The 27,550-nt window shown below is 37.3% G+C and overlaps 1 protein-coding gene across 1 annotated transcript in view; it reads left to right on the top strand.

Annotated features, from left to right (window-relative positions):
* Positions 1-27,550, top strand: part of SLC35F1 (solute carrier family 35 member F1) — a 384,841-nt gene that overhangs the window by 195,760 nt on the left and 161,531 nt on the right. The gene's annotated exons all lie outside the window — the stretch shown is intronic.

Genomic DNA, 27,550 nt, shown 5'->3' on the forward strand with positions numbered 1-27,550 from the left:
CCAGGCTTTTATCCCTACCCTACTCCTGCCCCTCATTCCCTCATGAAGGAACTAACAAGCTGTGCTGTGGCCAAAAGGCAGGCAGCAGAAAAGAAACAGAGAGAGAGCAGAGTCAAGTTAATTCCAGACCCTGGCTAATTGGCATCCAAATAATTAAGAGCTGGCTTTAAAATAAAATACTCAACACTTAACAGAGGCTTAGCAATGAATAGGGCATAGGGAAGAGCATTGAAAATTTTGGAACATTTGTCAACTAGTAGGAGTCCAGGCTATGGGTTAAAGCAGGAAGTTAGATAGAAAATAGACCCCAATAGGAGAGAGGAAATTAGACAGCTAGCTGGCAGCAGAAAATTCATCTAATAGCTAGGAAAAAGATCATTTTTCACTTTCAGTGATGAGATGATGGGTAATTGGTAGTTTGAGTAGGATTTATTCTCAAAAGGCCTTTTTTTTAAAAAAAAGAAAAAGCTTGCTTTATGTTCCATTTATGTTGTGTAATAAATACCTATCTACAAACTAAAGATAAAATCCTGAGAGAAACACTTCTCTGGCTATGTCTCCAGGTTCAATTAAAATGGAGGGTTAAGGCAATTACCCAGAAGATTTAAAGTAAAACAATTTCACTTTTGCCTGAATTAATAAGCAAATTCAACCCAAAGCTTATGCTTTGCTTTAACTCCAACACTTGACTGTAGGGTAGAATTGATGATCAAAGGTAAAATATTTGGTAGGTATTATAAGGCCATTCTTAGAAATTCAATAACATATGACAGTTTTTTTTTACTGTTACCATGGAGATGGGCTCTAAATAAACAGATAAGGTATTTAATAAATGACAAGGAAAGAAATTGCCTATGTGCACTTTGAGGTGACTCCCTTCTGTGCCTTGCTGTTCTATATGTTAATGCTTTGGAAGTGCCATTTTTGGAGTCAATGAATCTCTGCAACCCTCAGTCTTCCCTCAAAAGAATAAGATTCTCAGGCTTAAAATAGAAACATTTCCGAATTGACATCTTACAGACTCCAGTGAGTGCCTATCACTGTCAAGACATCCCACCATACTCTGAAATAGAACTGAAGTCCACTTTTACTACCATAGTGAGAGGCTTTGGAAACTCTGTATCAAAATGGTGGTTCTGGAAGCCTTCATTTTTAAGTGGGGTAGTCATTCTCTTCTGAACTGCACTTTCACAGCTGAGAGCCCAAGAGTCTCCTCTATGTTATCGGACATACATATCCCTATCCCTCGTTAGAGAAGAAAGAAATAAAATATTAACAATCTATACCCACACTGGAAGGAAGGAGATAACCTCCACTGTCTTCCCCCAGTTGAGGCCTCAGGTCTCTGTATTCTTACTGAGCTGACTTATCCTTCTTTCAGTGGCATCCCAAGGTCACCTGTTATAACGACTTGCAGGTTCTAAACACCTAATGAAAGCCCCTTTTATTTTTTCTACAAATCCTTTGCTCCCTTCCTCTTGGTTAGGACCCGAGTAAGTGCATGTGATCAAATCTAGTCTCAGGAATACATAAAAAAAAATTCTATATATTCTCAAGGTATCACTTAAAACCTAAACTAAAAATGACTGACAGTTATAAATTATAAATTATAAATGCTACTCTTTATGGCGTCTGACCTATTTCTACAACTCAATATTCTTTACAATGTGCAAAATAGATGACAGCAGGATGAATGAACAGAAAATTATAATGAAGCAAAACTTGATCAACCAGGGACTGTGGACAAAAGAAATGCTGGAACAGGGTATCATGCAGCTCAGCTTCTCATATTTATTCTCACATTCTAGAATCTTGACTGGATAAGCAATAATTTGCACAAGTTTATGGGTCTTTAGATATATAGACCTAGAAGTAGGTACTTGCAGATATATGTGTTAAGAGAAAAATCAACAACACATTTATTTACAGGAAAAAAAGAAGAAAATGGTATTCTCAGAATTAAGTTAAAACTAAAACTTAGTTTTTATTTCTGGTCCCTAATTTAAAACTACTAGTTAAAGTCTGTTGTTATGGGGAGTAATATGTCACTCTTACCACTATGCTATCTTAATTGTACACCATTATTTGGGAAGAGATAGCAATTACATACATCTATATATAAATTTGGACCACACTTTTAAAAATGAATTTATGTTTTGATCACATTCTTACCATAGATGTAGTACATTTACATAGGTTTTATAGTTATTCATTGGCATTTTTCTAAAAGGTGAGAATGAGCAAATTTTGACCTTGAGAAGCTTTAGGGGGGAGCAGGAATCAGACTCTGACTGAGTTTCTTTATTTCTGAGTATTGGTGAACTTACCTGGGCAGTATGAGTTAAGCCTCAGAACCTGTTCCTCCAGAGCTACTGTAGCTACTCCCTTTTATTAGCATTCATAAAATATGAGGACTTGCCCAGATATCTAGTGGGTGGACAGTCTCATAGCTAGAACCTCAAGCTGATTCTGCTTTTTCATGTTTCTAAGATGGGGGGGGGGTTGCCAATGCACCAGAGATGGAGCAAGCCGGGCCACAGGACATCTGTGACTTTGATGAGATTTTGGGGGGAAAAGGTATGTTTATTACATGACCTCATTAATATCATTACATCCACTCTCAGCCAGCCACACCAGTGATGAGAAGGGTTGGTAAGTCCATGGCCTGGAGAGGCTTTGGGGCTACTGCCTGTGGATAATCTCTATTCTTTTTTCCCACTTGTTTGGCTTAATTCCTAGAGCAGTAGACATTTCTGTTAGCATTTGGCCATGGAAATACTACTGACTTAAAAAGATACTGGATCAGAAAATTTAAAATAAATGTAGGATATGTACAGTCAGAATTTTACCATGAGAAGCAGAATAGTTAGTGGTTAAGGCTTCAAAGATGACAGCCCCAATGCACCCCTCACTAACAAGCAACTACTGACATTTCTGTGCTTGGTCTCATCTGTAAAAGGATACAAATAGCCTCTCCTGAGAGGTCTGTTGTTAGGATTAGATGAATTAATCCATGTAAAATATTTAGAAAAGAGCCTGCCACATAATATGTACTGCATTAAACTGTATATTCCCTCCCCTCACCGCAGAATGTCAGTGTTTTAACTTAGGGTATTGCATGGATATAAATGATTAAGTAATGTGCACTCAACACATTCATTGCTCCCTTTCTAATATTTCACAAGATCGTTTTTGATTCATTCATCAACTATTTATTAAGGGTCTTCCATGTGAGAGGCAAGGTGCCTGGCAGGCAAGATACAAAGTACACAGGGGATACCCAACCCCTTCCCTCAGGGAGCTGACAGTTTAATGGGGAAGATACATGATAAGTAAGCAAGTGAATCGATCAAATAATTGTAAATTATGATTAGTGCTTTAGAGGAGTGCAGTAGGAACAGTGATGAAGAATAATAATAGCAAGGTCTTCAGTTAGGTGGGGAGATGAGAGGAAGCTTCTCTGAGGAAATGCTACTTGGGCTGATGTCCAAAGATTGAGAAGAGCTGAGGGAAGAGCATAATGAGCAGTGGAAATAAGAAAAAGGCATTGCCTAGAAGAAGAGTGCAGAAGGAAGACATAAGAAGTCAGAACATCAAAGGCCTTTTTGCTTTTTTTTAAGATTTTATTTATTCATTTATTTGAGGGAGAGAACATGTGGCAGACAGAGGGAGAGAGAGAAGCAGACTCCCTGCTGAGCAGGAAGACCAATGTGGGGCTTAATCCCAGGACCCTGAGATCACGACCCAAGCCAAAGGTCAGACGCCTAACTGACTGAGCCACCAGCCATCCCCATCAAAGGCTTCTTAAACCAAGTTGTCAAGATCTGTGATTTGCATTTCCCAAGGTTCCTTTAGCTGAGTTGCCTAAAGGTAGATTGAAGAGGGTGGGCAATTAAGGGAACAAAGAGAGCAGGAGCAGCACAGAGAGGGGATGGGGGGCTTGGACTAGGAGGTTGGCAGTTGTGGTGGGAATATGGATGGGTTCCAGAGATGTTTTGGAAACCAGATCAGCAGGACTTGCTGCAGATAGATTGGGCCTGGAATGTGAGGGATAGGGAAGAGTCAGGGATAGGAAATGAAATTCTCTACCTTAATTTTGGTGAGAAATATGATGAGTACTAAGTCAAGATGCCAATTGAACAGTCTTGACATATTTAAGAGATCATTTATCTATAATGTAAATATAGGATCCTATACCCTGTGTTACGGGACAAAAGATAATAGATGGAAAAGCCTTTTGATGCTTTATGGATTTCTTCACTGAATATAAGAATTTTGGGTAAGCTTCATATATTTTTCTTTTTGTAAGGTTGCCTGTTGCCTCAGATATATCACCATTAAACTTCTAGACTCTCCATCCCCCTACCCATAATAATAGGTTATTTATAAAACACTTTATAATTCTAAAATATAGGAATTACAGGAAATTTGAGATATTTATATTTTTAGTTCGAAACCTGGGGCAAAGTATTAAACTTTCTTTGGTGGTTTTTATTCTATAAACTGGAATTTGACAGTAGTATCTTTCTCAGTGGGATGTTGTGAAGACCAAATAACATAGTACCTATAAAATGCTATGCGATGTCACAGAGTATGATTTCAATACATTTTAGTTCCTTTTATTAGTCTAGACAGACTTCTTAGGATATGTGTGCTTCAGTTTCTTCATCTGCAAAATAAAGATGGTTTCCTTCTCGGAAACCAGTAGAGAGTTTAGTTTACTATAGAAGGCTGTATCTCTCTAAAGGAGCTATAATTTAGCAAGGTGTAAGTAGTTTTTTAGGGTATCTCACACCAAATATACAGCACGTGGCTAGTCATATTACATTATGCCAAATCTTCAGAAATGTGGAAAAAATACACTAAGCTTAAGGCAGCAATATTTTTTTTCAGTTTTATCTGCAGTTTTGTATGCAGAGAATGGGCACTACTTGTTATGCATGAAGCACTATTATTATTCCTTACCTATTTATAGTGTGCTACAGTCAGAAAGGATTTGAGGTGGATTACAATGAAGGGCTCAGAGATCATAAATCATTTAAGTACAAGTAACAGAACCAAAGCCAATATAGGAAAGGGAAACGTATGTAAAGATTTTATAAATATTTTATGTTTTCTATAACTAGGAGTTTTTTTCAGGCAATTACTTCAGATAACTTCACGATCTTCTGATTCATCTTCATAAATATGGGTATGGAAAGCTAGCAAACATTGCCCTCACGCCACAAATGTGAAATGTCACTGTCTTACTGAAGTTCAAGGTTGAAAGTAGTCAGTATATGTGCTGGTTGTTCCAATATTACATTTTCCCCAAAGACACATGCTTTTTTTTTTTTAATCAATAACATTATCTACTGCAATTTAAAGTTACTCAGTGATTAGCTTACTAGAGAGAACAGATTCAAAAGTAAGAATTTTTTTTATTCATCCATGAAAGTTGGAACATACACCAAAAGAAAACAAGAGAAAAAAATACCTGTCAAAAGGCATCAAATAATTTTATGCAATTGTGGTCAAAGCATAGAAGCAATTTTTATTATAGAGATTTTCACTTGGTATTATATTTTAAGCATTTTATATCTTCTATAATCACTTAGCAATGATATGAAATTGCTGCCCACTATTCAGTCAAGTTGATGCACTGTAACTTAATGAACCATTAAGTTATAATAACATTTAGGTCCTTTCCAAGTTTTTGTCATTATGAATAAAAATCACGATGCAAGTCTAGTTTTTCCATCCTTTGGATAACTTCCTTATACTAAATTCTCAAATAGATTGCTGAAGTGTTGAAGAATATGAATATTATTGTATCTTGGTATATACTGCTATCAGTAATGTAGGAGATGTTGTGCCCAATCTTTAAACATGGATGCTCTTACCTTTCTTACTTTAATGAGGATAAGTGGATGAAATTTTTGCATACTGATGTAGTAACTCTAAATTTTGCATTCAAAGACAGGTAAATTTACTCATCTTTTACTTATTTTATATTATATTGTTATACTATTATATGCTATATAATATTTACACACACCCATATGTAAATACATAAACATATACTGATTTAAGTAGTGTATATCACCCTACTGTGAATTATTTCATCCTCTTGCTCAAAGAGCAATATTTTTTTTCTTAAACTTTTGTTAGAAATAGGTAACAGCACATAAATATGATTCTTTTGTTAAGAGAACTCTGTAAACTCCCTAAGTGTCAGACAGAGAATTCATGCTTTATGCTACTATTTTTAAGGACCTCAAGAAATGGATATATGGATTTAGCAAATAACTTAAAGGATGAACCTTACTTTTCAGAAGTTGTTATTGCAAGAAACACAAGCAGATAGATCCAAGTCTTTCAGAATGGATCATACCTCCTTTCTTCTTCCCCAGCTTCCCCAGCCTCTATCACATCATTTCACAGCCCTTGATCAGAGTGATGGAAATGTTTTAACAGTGAAGACGTAGTGGGGGAAAATATATGAGAAAGAAAATTAATGCAATAAAGTGAAGAAGTGATATAAAAAGGCAGTGTTCATGTGCACGTGTGTGGTATATGTAGATGGTTGTCTGGGAATGGCAATATTTGTGTTTGTGGTTAAGAACTCAGACACTGGAACTCGGTTGAGTTTGAATTACATTCCTATCACTTGCTAGCTGTGTAATAATTTTGGGCAAGTTACATAACCACTCTGTGCCTCTGTTTCATTTTCTGTAAAATGGACACAATGAAAATATTATGTCATGGAGATGTTGTGAGATTAATCCACGTAAAGTCTTTAGAGTGCCTGGCACATAGTAAGTGCTTAATAATTGCTAGTTATGATGGTTATTTTTATTATTGTCACTACATGGTAAGAACTGAAATCTCCAGAATAACTTGTTCTCCTCAGTGAAGAATGATTGAATAGAGACATTTTATTCTCTTATTTGTGACACATCTTCTTAGCCACCCTGAGCTATTTGCCTGTAGGGTGCGATTTAAGCAGCAACTGAAAGGTTCTGTCCTCAAATGTGTCTTCCACCAAATTGTCTAGTTCCACTATTACTGCCATTTCTCTTTATTGGGTTTTACCCTACTCCTTTTACTATCTTCTGAAATGCCGAAGACGTGAAGTATTACTTCACTGTCTCCTTCCATTGTTGGTAGGGTTATCAGGATTTCTTGAGGGGCCAAGACAACACAGGAGCAAGACATGGATATAGAAAAGGAAGGGCTGAGAAGGGACTGTGAGGCTGAATGTGGTTCTTTCAGTAAAGGGAGGGAAGAGGTGGACATATGACTCCATAAGCTTCCCTGTATGTTGTATCTGGGTAAGATGTACAACAGGGATGGACTTGAATCTCTGGAAAGGATAATCCAGGAGTTATGTGATGTATCTGAATGAAAGTTCTCTGCATTACACTTGAAGTGAAGTTTTCCTGGAATTAATAACCTATGATTTGTCCCTGGATCCAAGAGAAGGATCTGGCCCATAGAGTTTTCAGGCAGGACCTTGCTGATGGCAAAGAAAAAGAAATGAAAGAATAAAAAATGAAACCTACCTACAAAAGCACACATTACTAGTGCTGTGAATGAGCAGAACACTGTTGCCTTGATTTAGGTTTTCTTCAAAATTAAGTGGCAGAACTATTTTTAGGTTCTAAAAAAAATGTCATTTATTTCCACTAAAACTAGTTTTTAGATGCATAAATGGCAACAGTTCTGGCCAAAAAAAAATGAATTTCTGCACAGAACTAGTTTATGGAAAGGTTAATCATATTAACAGAATAAAATAGGCCAATTTTCACCGCAAAGAAATATTTCAATGTGCAGAATTTCCAGAGGGAAGGACATTTTCTCTCGATTTCCATTTTGGAGTTAAATTTACAGAAAACAGACTTCAGTTTCAAGGAAAAATAGTTGTGATTTTTTTTCTCTTTTCTTCTTATGCAGAGATCCAGGACTCTTTTATTATTGTTGTTGTTGCTTATAGACTTGTTTTAAATATGAATAGTAGTGGATTATTCAATTTACTGATGGTCTGCTTAACTTCTAGGTGTGACCATGCACATCTGCTCTGACCTCTCTCGTCACAGTCTCTGCACCTAAGTCTTTATAACTGTCACTCATGGTATACCCAGTAGCTGCATGGCATGGCCATGTTGAATAATTTAGTGCTCTGCTTTTTGGAAGATTGGCCTTTCTGTCCATACCAAGCCTTCTTGATTAGTGCTGGTCCATCCTTTCCTTGCATCATGTTACCGTTTCCCCTACATGTCTCTGAGACCATCGAGGCAGTCTTAATGTGAGTGTCATATATTTGAGTGTCTCCATCTATCTATCTCCTTTCTGGAAGATGAAACACAACGCACTTTTGAAAGTTTAGATACCAGGGTGCCTGAGTGGCTCAGTCACTTGAGCATCCAACTCATGATTTTGGCTCAGGTCATGATCTCAGGGTCATGAGATGGAGCCCAGCATCTGGCTCTGTGCTCAGTGGGGAGTCTGCTTGAGATTCTGTCCCTCTGTCCCTCTCCTGACTGTGTACTTGCCCTCTCTCTTTTTCTATCTCTTTGTGTCTCCCTCCCTTTTTTCTCTCTCTCTCTCAAACAAATAAATAAATCTTAAAAAAAAAAGTTCAGATCCGTATAAAATCTGAAGTTAATAAAGATACATCAGTAAAAGGAATAGATTACAGCATCATCAGAAAAAGAAGAGTGCCTGTGCAGGCCTGGCTTTTACCACATTCAGAAGTGAAATGCTTAAGGTGAGTGCTAGGCCTTAAGAAGAACACAATGTGAGACAAGGTCTAACAGGAAGTTTAGGAATACCTTGTCTTGCTTCAGAGAGGAAAGCAGTTTGCTTGTATCTTATAATCTGTTATCTCATTACATTTCTTACTATGAAAGTCTCCTCCCTGTATTTGGGACGTTTGCTTTATCACATGTCAAGTCCAGTTGGAGGCAGGGAATTAGACATGTTGTTGGCTGCCTCCAGCACTCTGGGGGCATAAGAACCAGGAGAAATGTGTTGCTCCACAATCAAGCTGCTTACAGTGGCAAGGAGTTGATGAAAGGGGCTCAGTAAATAATACTGAGTCTCAGAATGATCCCATACATGAGGCAGAGTTTATTAGGAGAATCCCAAGATGAATTTAAGGCAGAGACTTGGGTGGAGGTGGCGTGATGTGGGCAGCAACACACAGGAAGTCCATTCTGTGTTTGTGTCAGCTTTCAGAGTACGACTCTGTGATGAGGCCTCTCCTGGGATGTGGAGCCAGGGACTAAAAAAATCTAATGATACATGAAAAATCATCCTTCAGCACCTGGGCAGTGGCTTATAAATGAGCTATATAGTTTTAGAGACCTGCAGTCACTTACCCTCCATGAAACAGAGGAGGCAAAACATCAAGATCTTCTTCCTCTACTCCTCTTTCTCTTCCTTTCTCTTCTTTCTCCTCCTGTTCCCATTCCTCTTCCTCCTTTTTTCTTCTTTGAGTTTTGTCTTTCATATTGTCAAACTGGGAATTAAAATTTGAGTGCTTATCTCCTGTTCTGTCTGTTATAATGAAGGACGAAGTTGGAAAGCTTACGTCTTAACAAAGACTAAATCAGTAGACGGAGAAGGTCAAGTAGGTAGAGATTAAGAACAAGAATGTCATCTCTCTATGGACTTATGAGTAAACAATCCCCCTTTTTATTATGATATGTATTTCCAAAAGTGGAAAAGCTGGACCACACTAGGCACGTTGAAAAGCATCCTGCCACACACCCCCATCTTTAGTGTATAAGCTTACTTGGGACACAAGTTTATCACAGAGTCATTAAAACTCACAATACTCAAAATTCAAATATGGCTCTTGCCTACTAACATGCTGGTAAACTAAGAAGTTATTATATCACTTTTTATTTTATTTATTTTTTATTTCTTTTTCCTTTTTAAAAATTCTTATTAAAATTCTAGTTTGTGAACATACAGTGTAATATCAGTTTCAGGAGTAGAATTCAGTGACTCATCATTTATATACAGCACCCAGTGCTTATCATAACAAGTGTCCTCCTTAATATTCATCATCCATCTAGCCCCTACCCCATCCACATCCCTCTGTCAACTCTGGGCTTGTGCTCTAAGAGTCTCTTACGGTTTATTTCCTTCTTTCTTTTTTCCCCCTCCCATATGCTCATCTGTTTTGTTTCTTAAATCCCACATATGGAGTGAAATCATAGGGTGTTTGTCTTTCTCTGTATGACTTATTTTGCTTAGCATAATGTATTCTAGCTCCATCCGTGTCATTGCAAATGGCAAGACTTAATTTTTTTGATAGCTGAGTAATATTCCATTATATATATCATATCTATTATTATATATAATAACATATATTCCTTCCTTATCCATTCACCAGACAATGGAAATTTGGGCTCTCTCCATAGTTTAGCTATTGTTAATAATGCTCCTGTAAACATGGGCATGCATATACCCCTTCGAAGCTGTATTTTTGCATCCTTTGGTAAATACCTAATACCTAGGAGTATACTTGCTGGATTGTAGGGGATTCTATTTTTAGTTTTTCAGTGAGCCTCCATACTGTTCTCCTGAGTGGCTGCACCAGTTTGCATTCCCACCAACAGTGCAAGAGGGTTTCCCTTTTTCTGCATCCTTCCCAACACCTGTAGTTTCATGTGTTGTTAATTTTAGCCACTCTCCCAGGTGTAAGGTGCTATCTCATTATGGGTTTTTTTTTAAGATTTTATTTATTTATTCATGAGAGACACAGGAGAGAGAGAGAGAGGCAGAGACACAGGCAGAGGGAGAAGCAGGCTCCATGCAGGGAGCCCGATGCGGGACTCAGTCCTGTGTCTCCAGGGTCCTGGGCTGAAGGCGGCACTAAACCGCTGAGCCACCTGGGCTGCCCCTCATTATGGTTTTGATGTGTATTTCCCTGATGATGAGTGATGTTGAGCACCTTGTCATGTGTCTGTTAGCCATCTGGATGTCTTCTTTGGAAAAGTGTCTATTCATGCTTTCTGCCCATTTCTTAACTGGATTATTCGTTTTTGGGGTGTTGAGTTGGTAAGTTCTTTTCAGATTTTGCATACTCTTTATTAAACATGTCATCTTCTCCCATTATGTAGGATGCCTTTTAGTTTTGTTGCTTTTTTCTGTCACTGTGCAAAAGCTTTTTATCTTGATGAAGTCCCAATAGTTCAGTTTCGCTTTTGTTTCCCTTATCTCTGGCCACATGTCTAATAAGAAGTTGCTGAGGCCGAGGTCAATAACATTGCTGCCTGTGTTCTCTAGGATTTTGATGGATTCCTGTCTCACATTTAGGTCTTTCATCCACTTTGATTTTATTTTTGTATATTGTGTAAGAAAGCGATCCAGTCTCATTCTTCTGCATGTGGCTGTCCAGTTTTCCCAGCACCATTTGTTGAAGGGATTATCTTTTTCCCATTGGATATTTTATGCTTTGTTGAAGATTAGTTGACCATATAGTTATGGGTCCCTTTCTGGATTTTCATTTTGTTTTATTGATCCATGTGTCTGTGTTTGTGCCGGCACCAAAATGTGTCGATGACTACAGTTTTGAAATATAGCTAGAAGTCTGGAATCATGATGCCTCCGGTTTTGTTTTTCTTTGTCATGATTGCCTTTGGCTATTTTTGTGGTTCCATGCAAATTTTAAGATTGTTTCTTCTAGCTCTGTGAAGAATGCTGGTGGTATTTTGATAGGGATTGCATTAGATGTATAGATTGCTTTGAGTAGTATAGATATTTTAACAGTATTTGTTTTTCTAATCCATGAGCATGAAATGCTTTTCTATTTCTTTGTGTCCTCTTCAATTTCTTTCATAAGTGTTTTATAGTTTTACCTCTTTGGTTAGGTTTATTCCTAGGTATATTACTGTTTTTGGTGCAATTGCAAATGGGATTGATTTCTTGATTTCTTTTTCTGCTGTTTCAATATTGATGTCTAGAAATGCAACAGATTTCTGTAAGTTGATTTTATGTCCTGTGACTTGGCTGAATTTATTATATATTAGTTCTATCAATTTTTTGGTGGAGTCTTTTAGGTTTTCTACCTAAACTATCATGTTGTCCACAAATAATGAAAGTTTGACTTCTTCCTTGCTGATTTGGATGCCTTTTTTTCTTTTTGTTGTCTACAGAGGCTAAGACTTCCAGTACTATGTAAATAGTAATGGTGAGAGTGGGACATCCTTATCTTGTTCCTGACCATGAAGGAACGGCTCTCAGTTTTTCTCCATTAAGGATGATGTTAATGTGGGTCTTTCATAAATGGCTATTATGATATTGAGGTATGTTCCATCTATCCCTAACTTGTTGAGGGTTTTTTATCAAGAGTGGATGCTGTATTTTGTCAAATGCTTTTTCTGCATCTATTGAGAGGATCGTATGGTTCTTATCCTTTCTTTTATTGTGGTGTACCACATTGATTGATTTGTGAATATTGAACCAGCCCTGCAGCCCAGGAATAAATCACACTCAATCATAATGAATAATTCTTTTAATGTACTGTTGAGTTTGATTTGGTAGTATCTTGTTGAGAATTTTTGCATCTGTGTTCATCAGGGATATTGGCCGGTAATTCTTTTTAGTGGGGTCTTTGTTTGGTTTTGGAATCAAAGTAATGCTAGCCTCATAGAATGAATTTGGAAGTTGTCCTTCCATTTCTATTTTTTCGGAACAGTCTGAGAAGAATAAGTATTAACTCTTCTTTAAATGTCTAGTAGAATGTCCCTGGGAAGCCATCTGGCCCTGGACTTTTGTTTATTGGTAGGTTTTTGATTATTTTTTCAATTTCTTTGCTGGTTATGGGTCTGTTCAAATTTTCAATTTGTTCCTGTTTCAGTTCAAGTAGATTGTATGTTTTTAGAAATTTTTCTGTTTCTTCCAGATTGCCCAGTTTGTTGGCATACGATTTTTCATAATATTCTCTTGTAATTGTTTGTATTTCTGTGGTATTGGTTGTGATCGCTTCCCTTCCATTCGTGATTTTATTTATTTGGGTCCTTTCTCTTTTCTTTTTGTTAAGTCTGGCTAGGGGTTTATCAATTTTATTAGTTCTTTCAAAGAACCAGCTCTTAGTTTTGTTGATCTGTTCTCTTGTTTTTTTTTTTTGTTTGTTTGTTTCTATATCATTTATTTCTGCTTTAAGTTTTATTATTTTCCTTCTTTTGCTGGCTTTAGGCTTTATTTGTTGTTTTCTTTCTACCTCCTTTAGATGTAAGCTTATGTTGTGTATTTGACTTTTCTTGCTTCTTGAGGACTGCCCATGCTGCATCCCATGCTGCATCAGTTTTGGACTGATGTGTTTTCATTTTCGTTTGCTTCCATGTACTTTGTTATTTCATCTTTAATTTCCTGGTTAACCCATTTATTCTTAAATAGGATGTTCTTTGACCTCTGTGTATTTGTGGTCTTTCCACATTTTTTTTCTTGTGGTTGACTTCAAGTTTCATAGTGTTGTGATTTGCAAATATGCAAATATGCATATGTACTTGTTGAAATCTGATTTGCGACCCAGTATGTGATCTATTCTAGAGAATGTTCCATGTATGCTTGAAAAGAATGTGTATCTTGCTACTTTAGGATGAAATGTTCTGAATATATCTCTTAAATCCATCTGATCCGGTGTGTCTTTCAAAACTATTGCTTCTTGGTTGATTTTCTGCTTAGCTGATCTGTCCATTGCTGTAAATGAGATATTAAAGCCCCTTACTATTATTGTATTGTTATCAATGAGTTTCTTTTTGTTTGTTATTAATTGGTTTATATATTTTGGTGCTCCCAAGCTGGGGGCATAAATATTTATAATTGGTAGATCTTTTTGATGGATAGACCCCTTAATTAGCACATAATGTCCATCATCATCTCTTGTTGCAGTCTGTTTTAAAATCAGTTTGTCAAAAAATAAAAATAAAAAAAATAAAATCAGTTTGTCTGATATAAGTATGGCTACTCTGGTTCTCTTTTGATGTCCATTAGCATGATAGGTGGTTCACCATCCCCTCACTTTCCATCTGCTAGTGTCTTTAGATCTAAAATGAGTCTCTTGTAGACAGTATATGGATGGATCTTTTTTTTTTAATCCATTCTGATACCCTGTGCTTTTGATGGAGCCTTTAGTCCATTTACATTCAGAATGATTATTGAAAGATATGAATTTAATGGCATTGTGTTACATAAAGCTGGTGTTTCTGGGGATGTTCTCTGTTCCTTTCTAGTCTTTGTTGTTTTTGATCCCCCACTCGAAGAGTTCCTCTTAATATTTCTTGCAGGGCTGATTTAGTGATCATCAACTTGTTTAGTTTCTTTGATCTGGGAAATTCTTTATCTCCTATTCTGAATGACAGGCTTGCTGGATAAGGTATTCTTGGCTCTATATTTTTCCCATCCAGGACATTGAATATATCCTGCCATTATCTTCTGGTCTGCCAAGTTTCCATGGACAGATCTGCTACCCACCTGATTTGGCTTCCCTTGGTTAAAGTATTTTTTCTCTTTGCTTTCAGGATTCTTCTCTTACGTATTTTGTGAATTTGATTATAATATGCCTTGATAATGGCCACTTTTTGTCAGATTTAATGGAGTTCTCTGTGCTTCCTGGATTTTGATATATCAGTCCTTCCCCAGATTAGGGAAGTTTTCAGCTATAATTTGCTCAAATAAACCTTCTGTCCCTTTTACTCTCTCTTCATCTTCTGGGACTCCTATGACACAAATATTATTCTGTTTTAATAGGTTGCTGAGTTCCCTAAGTCTACTTCATGATCGTTACCTTTGTTTCCCTCTTCTTTACAGCTTCATTATTTTTCATAATTTTCTCTTCTATATCACCAATACTTTCCTCTGCTTTGTTCATCCCCATTGTTATGACATCTACTTGGGATTCCATCTCGGTTATAGCACTTTTAATTTTGAATTCAGGTTTTTTTTTTTAAGATTTTATTTATTTATTCATGAGAGACACAGAGAGAGAGATGCATAGACACAGGCAGAGGGAGAAGCAGGCTCCATGCAGAGAGCGCGACGCGGGACTCGATCCCGGGGCTCCAGGATCACACTCCGGGCTGCAGGCGGCGCTAAACCGCTGTGCCACTGGGGCTGCCCAGCACTTTTTATTTTGAACTGACTATATTTTAGCTCTTTTATTTCTGCAGTAAGGAATTCTCCAATGTCTTTTATGCTTTTTTCAAGCCCAGCTAGTATCCTTATAATTGTTTTAAATTATAGTTCAGATATCAGACTTGTGTCTGTATTGATTAAATCCCTTGCCTCCATTTCTTCCTGTTCTTTCTTTTGGGGGGAACTTTTCTTTCTCGCCATTTTAGAAAAGAAAGGGAAAAAAAGGTAAAATGAAATAAACAAGCTAGATCCTAGGTGTGTTTTAGTCTGCCTGTTATGAGAAGCTTAACAGAAAAAAAAGAAAAATGATTAAACATTAATTTTAAAAATACTAATAATAAAAAATTCCTCTTTCTGTATCCAAAACAAAAAACCAAAAATAACAAAACAACAAGCAAAAAAAACCCAAGGAAGCTAGATTCTGTTTCCCCTAGAGCTGAAGTTTTGCAGCACTCTGTGATCAGTAGACTTACTGCATGGGAAGGATTTGTGCGGGCCTTTTGGGGGAGGGTCCTGCTGCTCTGATTCTCAGATGTACCTGCCCTGGTGATGTGCCTGCAGGACTCAGGTGGGTGGGGCCTGGTGTAGCAGCTTCGTTCTCCACCTAGTGGTGCTGTTTAGGTCACTGGAGTCAATCAATGCTGCTGGGTGAGGGGTGAAAATGGTTGCACCCCATTCCTTTGTCTCCAGAGTTGAACACTCACACCCACCACTCTTCCATATACCCTCACAGATTATCAGTGACTCCTCTTGTGTTCTTGCTTTCCATCAGATCCCTGCTTCACCCTTTCTGTGTGTGAGCCACTTATCTGTCAAACAATGTAGTACTCCTGTTTTATCACAGGGGAGTCTGCATTTCAAAACCTCACACTTTAGCAGCCACCACATCTTGGATTCACTCTCATCATCTGAAGGAGGGTCTTTCTACACTCCTGTGGGTGCTGACTTATCCCAGAAAATAGTCGCACAACTGGGCAGTGGTTCAGTTTATGGTAACTTGCAACACACAGCTGGCACCAGGGTTTGCTGCCCTCAGCCAGTTTGTTTGTTCCTGTACTGGTGAATAGGGCCACTCAATGGCACTGCAGGGTCTTTTGCCAGCAGAGTGGGGTATCCCCTCTACTAAATGTACTCTAAGCAGGGAGTGCTTCTTGCTATGGGACCGAGGGGATCTTCAGACCATGCTGTGGTGCTCTGGGGACTCTGTGTAGCTTCCCACCTAAGAACCACTCAACTCTCCAGGCATGACCCTATGGTGCTGACCCTCCAAAACCTCAGACTGTGCTCTGTTGTTAATTTAAAACAAAACAAAAACAAACAAAAAACTGGCAGTATTGAAATCCTCTCCTTTTTTACAGTCAAGGATTTGGGGAATAGTTTTCTTGTGCAGTCCCCTGCGTGTGTTTTCACTCTTTTTTTTTTCCCACTCATTCTCTCTCACTACTGTCTCCCCATCACATGTCCTCCTCACCTCCACAACCCTCAGCTTTTTTCTCCCACAAATCAAACTCTCAATAGTTCCTACCTTTCATGGGTCATTTTTCTGGTTTGTAGATATGCAGCTTTGTTCTCAGAGACTTCTGATCAATTTCTTGGGTGTTCAGAATGATTTGATATTTATCTAGCTGTGTTCAAGGGAGCAGTCAAGTTTAGGGTCACTCTACTCCTCTGCCATTTCCATAATCCTTCTATCTTTCAAAATTATTCTCCAGTTTATAAATTCTTTCTCAATCATAGCATTCTCTCTAAAGTTCATTCATAAAATTTCAGCGCCACTTGAACTCTATATTATGTTTCTACAGTGGTAAGATTGTTCATGTTGCTTAGCAAAAAGATGCATCTAAAATAAAGGGAGGATTAGGGACACTTGGGTGACTCAGCAGTTCAGCATCTGCCTTCTGCTCAGGGTGTGATCCTGGAGTTCCATGTCAGGCTCCCTGCATGGAGCCTGCTTCTCCCTCTGCCTATATCTCTGTCTCTGTCTCTCTCTCTCTCTCTCCCTCTCTCTCTCTCTCTCTCTCTCTGTCTCTCATGAATAAATAAATAAAATCTTTTAAAAAAGAATAAACTATAAAAAATAAAGGGAGGATTGAAGCATTATGAAGTCCACCTTTGGAAGCATTTAGATGGAGGGTACTGGAGCCATCTGTGCTGGTTGTTGTGTAGGACCCTGCCCAGGCCCTTAATTTGGCTTGGCTGTTTTGCAGGCCTGCTGAACCTCCCACTTGCTGCACAGTCCAGTTGGATTTCAGCATCTGTCTCTGTGTGCACACAGATTTAACACCTGCTGGTTTCTAAACATTCTGAAGACCTCTGCTGCTCATGGAGTAAAGGGAGGTTGGAGCTTGAACAGCAACATTTGGGTGATTTCTGATACTTGCTACAATTAAATATACTGTACAAAATTCATATTATCTCCAGCATAATTCCCTCACCAATTCTCCTCGAAATATTTCTGTAGAGGAAAAATAGAACCAGGTGTTGAGCACCTGTTTCAGATAGTTGGGGGATGGATCTTCAATCACATCTTCCTGATAGGCCCAGAAGCCAGATATTCACTTTTGCCAGAGATCCTGTAAAAGACTGACTGCCTGGGTTCTCCCTCCATGCACTGGGCTGTAGGGATACTAGGACACAGAGGATCAGAAACTTTTAGACTATTGCCATCATGGACTTTGGGGGCTGGCACTGACAAACAAGCACCACCATGGAAAGACAGTCTGTCTTACAACACTTTACCTGTTATGCTCCACTGTGAGCATGTAGTATCTTTTCCTCATTGCCTGCCCTTAGCTGGCCATGTTGTACTATAAATTAGCATTTTTAAATAGTTCTTTGGGTGTTAGCAATGGTCTACCTTTACTGTAGAATAATTGTGATGAATTCAGGTGTTTCTCTACCATTGTCTTGCCTGTAATCTATAGTTAATTAACACATTAAACACACTGTTCTGTCTGTATCTGCTCCATCTTTGAAAATGTAGACAGAATTTTCCCCATAGTGCTGAAACATTTAACGTACTGATTAAAAAGTACCCTCTGGTTTATTTAAGTGCCTTCATTTGGGATTTTTAGGTCTCTGTGCATGCCTTGGTGGGAATAACATTTTTTTCTTTTAGTTTCTAGCTTTTTTAAAGTTGAAGCACAGTATTTATATCTAGAAGGAATTTTTGTACTAGTAGAGGGTGGAGCCGTTTCTCCCTCATTAACCCATCCACTCCCACTCCCTCCCTTTTTGTTCTTAAAGATTCCCAAAGCAGTTATTTATTATTTTATTTATTAGTTATAATAAATATTTCCATAAATATGAAATAAGAACATGTTTGCAGATGTGCCTGGATTTTATCAACTGAACCAAAAGTTTATGTGCCAAATATGAAAGGGTGAGTTAGTGAGGTAACTGGTACTTTTTATGTCTCTCACTGATATGTCTCAGGGAATGCCCAGAAGAGAGTGTTTCATAAGAAAACATTTTATGAAATATGTATCATAGCAGCCATCATGTTCTATTCTTCAAAGGACCTCATTTCTCACCTCAGATTGGCTGTGAAACTGGAATATGGATTAGGTAGTATCAATTCATGATTAGATAACTTTCACAGTTTCTTAACCTTGTCTTCTTTGATTTTGCATGTCATTGTTCTAGAAAAATTAGCAATTGTCATATGAATAGCTCTATTTTTCTAAATATTATTACACATGCCATCTTACTATTTCAATTATCTTTTAGCACGTCATTTAAGTGTTCTTTAGCTTTGTAAACTTTTCTTTTTTGCCTCTATTCCATCCCCTCATATTTCACTCATCACCCTCCCCCCAAGTCAGAGAAACTATAATCCTTGCGCATGAAAAAATTCCAAGCATTTTTCAAAGGAGTAGGAAAAAGAGGAGATTTGGGGTAAGTAAGATGCTTTACTCACGAATGACTTCTTAGCTAACAAAATGGAAATGAACTCTTTCAAGAGTGGAAGAGAGACCTTCTGTTCCAGATTTACCCAAAACACTTAAATCTGCTTTCACGTTCTCTTGGCCTAGACTCAGAGGAAAGTCTCTCTCAGCCATTTGGGAAGGGTGTTCCCACTCCTGACTCGCACTTTACCCCAGACCCTTCTATTCCACTTCTTCTAGCCCCACCCATTTCAGGCCAAACAGAGGGCTCTGGATCTTATGCATATCAAAACATACTGGACTGGGGCAGCTGGGTGGTTAAGGCCCACTCTTGATTTCAGCTCAGGCTATGATCTCAGGGTCGTGAGATTGAGCCCTGCATCAGCTCCAGGCTCAGTGCAGAGTCTGCTTGAGATTCTCTCTCTCTCTCTGCCCCCACCCTCCCTGCTAGTGCTCTCTCTCTCTCTCTATCAAATAAATAAACCTTTAAAAAAATAATAATAAAGTACTAGACTACCAGTGTACATATTTTCCAAGTCTGCATTGTCCCTTGAAAGCCATAGGCTTTGTGGGGTTTATGCCATCCCTAGACACATAAATCCATACAAGCTGGAAGCCCTGGTTCCTGCAATACAGTTTACTTAATTGGTCGACCAAGTCATTCCACCTTGATGTCTGTAACCTGACCCTTCCTAGAGTGCATGAGGGGTTGGGTCTCTATCTCTTTCACTTGTAGAACCTGCCCTACATTTAAGAAATTTTCCCCCAACTTGATACTGCTGTGTCCTCTGCCTTTCCTACCCCTAACCTAATCCTTTTCCATGGAATCAGAAACAAAAGAATCATTTGTTTTAGTCCTCTGTTCTCCTTCTTAATAAAAACTGTCCTAATGCCAGGGGACTCAAAACCTAAAGGAAAAAATATTATGGGAAAAACTACATAACTAAATGCCTCAGTAAATTATTTTCGTATCAATGTAAAGAAAATCCTAAGCTCATTTTAGCCAGTTTTTCTGAATTTAATGTAATATCTGTCTCACTCAAGGAAGAAATGACTCAAGGTCTATCTGACCTCTTATTCACTCTGAGAGAAGATATCAGCAACCAAGTCATTAAATAAAACCCATTCTGCCTTTTTCACTCATAGAACTTCATTAGGTGAAGTTCTAAAATGTGCTTGAAAAGTAATCTAATTTATCTTGCTCCAAGGAATTTAATTAGAACTCAATTAAATTCAGCAGAATGCATACATCATTTTACATGTTGTACCTTGATTCATTTTATTTGCTATCTTTACATTAAAGATGCAATGAAATTATTTGGTCCTGCAGTATTCTATCCAGAATGATCCACTTCATGCATACAGTAATTGGTCCTCGGAAGCACTATGGGAAACAAAATATGTACATCATTATGCATGCCACATACAACTCATTTGAATTTAATCTCTTTGGCAATGTGTGCATTGGCGAGACAGGTACTTCAGGTATCAGTTTACCTGTGCTTCCAAAAAAGATATCTTTTTGGCACCTCTCTTGCATCTCATTAGACACATACATAGATGAATCAATACAGGAAAAGAAATGATATTTAGCCTTTATTCAGGTCACCTCACAGTCACTATTAAAACTTTAAATTGTCAATCCAAAAGCACAGGTGACAAAAGCAAAAAGAAACAAATGAGATTACATCAAACTGAAAGGCTTCTACATTACAAAGGAAACAACAAAATTAAAAGGCAACCTACAGAATGGGAGGAAATATTTGCAAAACCGGGTAGCTGATAAAGGTGGGTAATATCCAAAATATATAACAAATTCATACAACCCAGAAGTAAATTGTGATTTTTTTTTAAATGTGAGCAAAGGACCTGAATAGACATTTTTCCAAAGTAGACTTACAGATAGCCAACAGGTATATGGAAAGGTGCTTGACATCACTAATCATCAAGGAAATGCATATCAAAAGTACAATGAGATAACACCTCACATCTGTTAGAATGTCTGTTATCAAAAAGACAAAGATAGCAAGAATGTGGAGAAAGGAACCCTTCAGCACTACTGATGGGGAATGTAACTTGGGGCAGCCACTATGGGAAACAGTGTGAAGAATCCTCAAAAGATTAAAAGCAGAACTACCATGCGATTCAGCAATCCCACTTCCAGGTATATATCCAAAGGAAATAAAATCACTATCTCAAAGAGGTATCTTCATTCTCGTGTTCATTGCAGCACATTTCACAATAGCACAATATGAAAACAACCTAAGTAAGTATCCATCAGTGGATGAATGGATAAAGAAGATGTAGCATGTGTGTTTATATGCAATGAAAGATTATTCTGCCATAAAAGCTAAAATTATTCTGCATTTGACCTAAAAAAGTTGAACTCCTAGAGCCTGAGAGTAGAACAGTGGTTGCCCAGGGGCTGGAGGGTAGGAGAAGTGGGGAGATGTTGGTCAAAGAGCAATAACTTTTACTTCTAAATTGAATAAGTTCTGGGGATCTAATGTATAACATGGTGATTTTTGTTAATACTGCGCTGTGTACTTGAAATTTGCTAAGAGAATAGATTTTAAGTGTTCTGACCACACATACCAAAAAGTGGTAACTGTATGAAGTGATGGATCTGTTAATTGAGTTGATTGTGATAATCATTTCACAACGTATATATATTAATGTACATATATTAAATCATCACATTGTACATCTTTAAGACATCACGTCATACAATCTAAATATATATAATTTTTGTCAATAATACCTCCAATAAAGCTGGAAAAATAAGCAATTAGAGTGCCAAAAGAACCAAGGATGGAGTTTGAAACTCTGTTCTTTAGAGGTATTTCAAAAATACTAACATGTCTAAAAAATGTTTTGTTGTCATTGCTAAGGAATAGATGTGCCGCACTGTAATACAGTTGGCCTAACAAGGGCTTGGTATCACATGAGTACTACTACAGAAGCACCACTGGGAGAATGCTTTGGGTTGTTTATTGGCCTTGATGGACTTAATACAGCAGAAACCCCCCAAGGCTATATATTTATGTGATTCAAGAAACAAAAATGGATAGCAAGTGTCTTTCCCCTATAGTTTCTTGATCTCAAATTGCCTCTAGCTGAGGCCTTCACAAGTAGAAGGTAAGCCCATTGCTCTCTTGGTTTACCAATGTGCTGAAGCTATCCTAGTGCCTTAGACTTGTTCTCAGTCACCAGACAGCTGTTGTATCAAAGGAGCATAGACAGGTACAACAACGTAGGTACAGTGTGGAGGAGGGGCAGGTAGATAGAAAATGTACCTTTAGTAAAAAATATTGTTAGAATTAAATTGGAGTGTTTATTGTTCAGCCCTTGAGGTTTTATTCATTTCCCCTTTGGAGAAACTTTACAAAGCTGAATGAGGCTTTTCTTCTTTCTTAAATTTGAAAGACAAAATCTTAATGTTCTCTTTTGGTACTTTGCCACATACTCACTGGATGCCCTCTGCGTTTTGGACAGTTTGGAAACATCGTTGCAGTCCTAAATAGGTAAGCAGGTGAGCTAGGTGAAGTGTGTCAAACCTCTGAAATTACTTGGATTTACCCACATCTTGACATAATAGAAAAGGAAAGAAAGGCGGTTTGTAAATGTTTTCCACTGGAGGCTAGTAAGGGAATGGCTTTCCCAGCAGTCTACATCGTGAAAGGGTGGCTGTAACAAGGCAGACCAGAGTGAAGCCCTGGTCCAAGTTAAGAAGGCACTGGACCACGTCCCTTCTCACTCTGGGGACTGCATTGCACTAAGTCAGGTACACTAGAACTCACCCTATTATGTTAACAGATTATTGCACAAATTTGCTCAAGTAGGAGAATGGTGAGTGTAAAACTGAGGTTTACTAAAGCAACCCTTCATTGTTCTTTTCTTCCTTCTTAAAAAAAAAAAAAGCATCAATGAGTCCCCACAACTTGAGAACTAGACACTGGTATTCAGTCATAGCCTTGGCAGCAACTCAACTTATATGAACAAGCTCATCTCTTTTACGAAGAATGTGAATTTAATGAGAATGCTCCTTTTCCAAATAAAAAATCACTTTGGCACCTTTCATTCATAATCTGCATGATTTTTTTTTTTGGCCTGATGTTTTTACCACAATGCTTATTCTTGGAAGCTTTTAAAAAGTTGGAGCATTTTGTACTTCATGAACCAACCTGAGTTGTCTTTTAACAGATTCATCAATTTAATTTTGTTTTTGATTTTTTTTTCTTTACCAGCCCTCATCGCCACCCCTTTGCCCTCTCCCAGAGTCTTTAAAAATCCTCCTTAGGCTGCCCCGTCTCACAAGCTCTCTCTCCCATGTGCCTTTCTATCCTTTTCCATCTTAAAAGCAGCTGAGAACCTTATGGGATTTCTCAATTAAAGACATCCCTTCTGGGACGCCTGGGTGGCTCAATGGTTAAGCCTCTGCCTGTGGCTCAGGGTGTGATCCCTGATCTGGGATCGAGTCTTACATCGGGCTCCTTGCAGGGAACCTGCTTCTCCCTCTGCCTGTGTCTCTGCCTCTCTCTGTCTCTCATGAATAAATAAATAAATCTTAAAAAAAAAAAGACATCTGGGATCCCTGGATGGTGCAGCGGTTTAGCGCCTGCCTTTGGTCCAGGGCGCGATCCTGGAGACCCGGGATCAAATCCCACGTCAGGCTCCCAGTGCATGGAGCCTGCTTCTCCCTCTGCCTATGTCTCTGCCTCTCTCTCTCTCTCTCTCTCTCTAATAAATAAATAAAAATTTAAAAAAAAGACATCCCTTCCTTCAAACTGTATTTTCCTCTAACCCTAAAGCAAGAGTGGCAATAATAGATTTTTTTTCCTGTTAGAATCATTCCTACAGTAGAAATCTCAACAAGTTGAATTTCTTTTTGGTCATTATAATACCTAATTATGATAAATATCCAATTTTTATTCTTACAGAAAACCTTCCCTCTCAAATAAATTGTGTCTAGCTCATGATGCAAAAATTAGATTTTAGTGTAATTTTGAGTTGTTTGACACGGCAGTCTATCAGAGGTACAGAGACTATCCCCGATCCTTGTAAAGGGGCAGTTGGAGTCATCTTGTGATGTAAAGAATTATGAAGAAAAATGCCTGCTAGCTTCCACTCTCAGAATCCTTTTATGACTTGAAAGCAAAAGCTAGATATATTTGTCTTCCACAATGAGGCCTGGGTTCTCTACCTTTTTATTCTGAGTTCCCTGAATATTCTTCCAAGTAAAAAGCATAATTGATGATCTCAGTTGATTATACATTTTTCAAGCAGGTTTTAATTGTGTGCAGAGAAGTTCAGCACTAATTTTCCCACTTCAAATATACTATACTGCATGCATACAAATTTGGTAAATATGTAACAAAATAATGGGATTTGACATGAGTCTTTATTTTTTAAAAAAGTGAGTCACCAGTCCACTTGTATACTTTTTTTGTTTTTATTTATTCAGTAGATTTTAAAGTTAAGTGTTTGCCATTTGATGGTTCACTAACATAATTAAAAATGCAAAGTTAAAAGCATTTTGTAATGAAAAATGTCAGTCACTTAAGAATGCATAAAGTAAAAAAATCAGTAACATAGTTGGCCTAAAACTATCACAATCTTTTTTCTATTCTCCAAGAAGGTGTTAGCAAGTGTGAGAAGGTCAAGTGAAAATTCCTACTAAAAATAAGATCTGTTAGTTTCATAATAGTCATGTCAGGTAAGACTCTCTAAATATTCTCATTTCTTTTTTGTTTTTCTTCCCCAATTTCTAAGGGTCGGGAATCCTTTAAATTTTCCAAATTTGGGAATAAAAGTATTAGTCAAAATTTGTGAAAATAAATCTGAGATGCATGTTAGCAACATTTTCTCTAGTTTTCTCTAAATGTATCATAGTGCAATCTTATAGATTTAAGTAGTAAGAGTATAGGTACTTCTAAAATGTACTAAAATGTAATAAGAGCTATTATTCTGAGCATTTACCATGAGCCAAATATTGTAGTAGAGAGACAGTTAACAAAAACTATCTCATTTAAGCCCTTATGACAACCCTGTGAGGTACATATTATTATCCCCATCTTATAGATGAACATAATGAGTTCAGTGATTACTGGGAGAGGCAAGATCCAAATCCATTTTCAAAACATGTTCTTATTTTATGGCACCATGCTGATTCTCTGGAGGAAGATGACAAATGTCCTTACCTTCCAAGCTAATGATTGAAAACTTATCTTTTAAGTCAATAAAAGTGAGAGTACACATTTCAAGAGATAATATCAGATGATTCCCTGGATCCAGGAAGAAAACTTTATCATCATGTTATATTTAAAAGAAAAAAAAATAAGAAAATAATTAAGCTTGATTAATTTTTAATGTATAAATATACCCTGGTGCAGTCATTCAATTTGTAGATGAATGGTTGAGCTTTTTTTTTTTTTACCTGCTGTGTAATTTTTTCTTATCTTTATATTTTTTACTTTTGTTTTACTCCTTCCTCTCTTTCTTTTTTCTTTCTTTCTTTCTTTCTTTCTTTCTTTCTTTCTTTCTTCTTTCTTTCTTTCTTTTCTTTTCTTTCTAACAGCTTTATTGAGATGTAATTCACATACCATGCAACCCACTTATTTAAAGTGTACAATTCAGTGATTTTTAGTATATCCGTATTTAGTATACAGGGATGTGCAACTAACAGCACAGTCAATTTTAGAACATTTCATCACCTCAAGAAGAAACTCCATACCCTTTAGCTGAAAACTCCCTATCTCCCCATCCTCCCAACCCTAAGCAACCAGCTCTCTATTTTCTCTCTGTAAACTTGGCTATTCTGGACATTTGATATAAAAGGAATCATGTGATATGTGGCCTTTTGTGACTGGCTTCTTTAGATGGTCAACTTTTTTAAGGTGAATGAGATTCTTTGACAAAAGAGTGGATGTTCTGCTTTCAGAGGAGTTTCGTGATAGCCCCCTGACTTCACTTAGCTTATGTGGGCCTAGTTAAAGGATTTAGTGATTATACCACTCAGTTACTAAATTTCACAAATAAACTGATTCCTATACAAAACCCAAGAGTCAAAGATAATACAAAAATGTGCCAGAAGCAAATAACAAGTAAAATTTGTTCAATTGAAACTTCTTTATCTTAATCTGACCCTTCTTCATCAGCCATATTGCAAAATAAAACAAACATAATGAAATCTAATCATATGAAACAAAAATATCTACTAAAATTTGTAATTTCAATAAGATAATTTCAGATATGAATTTGCTTGTTCATTTATTAAAGATGGGCTTCACTCTAAGTGTAAATTATACCTTAGGATATTACCTGACCCAACGTTAGCAAGCAGGTAACAATTAAACACCCACAAGATAAATATAACTTTTGCAGTTTAGTGGGGGGATTATGTTAAAGTCATCGATCCATTACTCTTAAATATTCCATTAAATGTAATAATAATTGTTTAATTAGCCTCGATTGGTATTTCTTACTTATGTAAATAAATGATCAAAATCCCTATGCTACTGGAGAAATTCTTCTTCCTGTCACTGTAGAAATAGTAATAATACACAAGAAAAACAAGTGGCAATGCACTAAAACAGATTATTCTGTCAGCAAATAGTATTGAATAATACATACAAAGCCATGTTGATGATTTGAAGATGCAAGTATTACAAGACTGTAGCTTTGCAATGTTAGGATGAAAGGTGTGTATAGCATGCCTAGATCAGATGTGGATATATTATGAAGCTAGTGAAGTTTCAGTATATCATACTTGCACAAAGAGCTCTGGTGCTTCAATCTTGCCTTTTACTGAAATTTTTCCTCCATAATATCAGGATTTGGTCCTCACTAAGGAAATGGGGAGAGAAACTTGGGGCATTGTAGCAAGAGCTTATTTCATTTCTCTTGCTCAGAAATTCCAAAGAACAATTCCTACTGAATTAAAACTCAGCCGCATGCAGTAGGTTTCTCTGCTGCTTACCCTTCTTTATCCATCTCTGGTACTACGAGTCTCACTGATCAGCCAAGTGTTCCATGTGTCACTCACAGCATTCTTTATCCTGGGATGGCATGCCAATTTCTCAGTACTAAATTACATCTCTTCTGTTATTTAAAACAAACAAAAAGACTCAAAACTATGTTCTCCATGAAACCCTTCCAGATTTGCTTTGTCTTATTTTAAGACTAAAATGATCCCAATAACTTTGAGCAATTTTATATAAACCTACTTGAATATATAGGTATATTTATGTTCTCTATTCAGATAGTTTCACTTATTTATGTTCCATGTCTCTAAGCTTCTTGGAGGCAGGGGCCAAACATTCCTTTCTCATAACTTGCATTTAGCATGCTTTGGCAAATGCTACTGACTGATTTATTTCTTAGTGGCTAATCCTGTAACTCACAGAGTTTGTGCATAGTAAATGAGCAAAATTTGCTGATAACTCAGCTACCAAAGAATTTCATGAAATACACAAAAGGAATGGACTTTAAAATCAAAGATACCAGTTTCAAGTTGATGATTATACACCAGCATC

The sequence above is a fragment of the Nyctereutes procyonoides genome, unplaced genomic scaffold, assembly GCF_905146905.1.
Source record: "Nyctereutes procyonoides isolate TBG_1078 unplaced genomic scaffold, NYPRO_anot_genome, whole genome shotgun sequence".
Classification (NCBI taxonomy): Eukaryota; Metazoa; Chordata; class Mammalia; order Carnivora; family Canidae; genus Nyctereutes; species Nyctereutes procyonoides.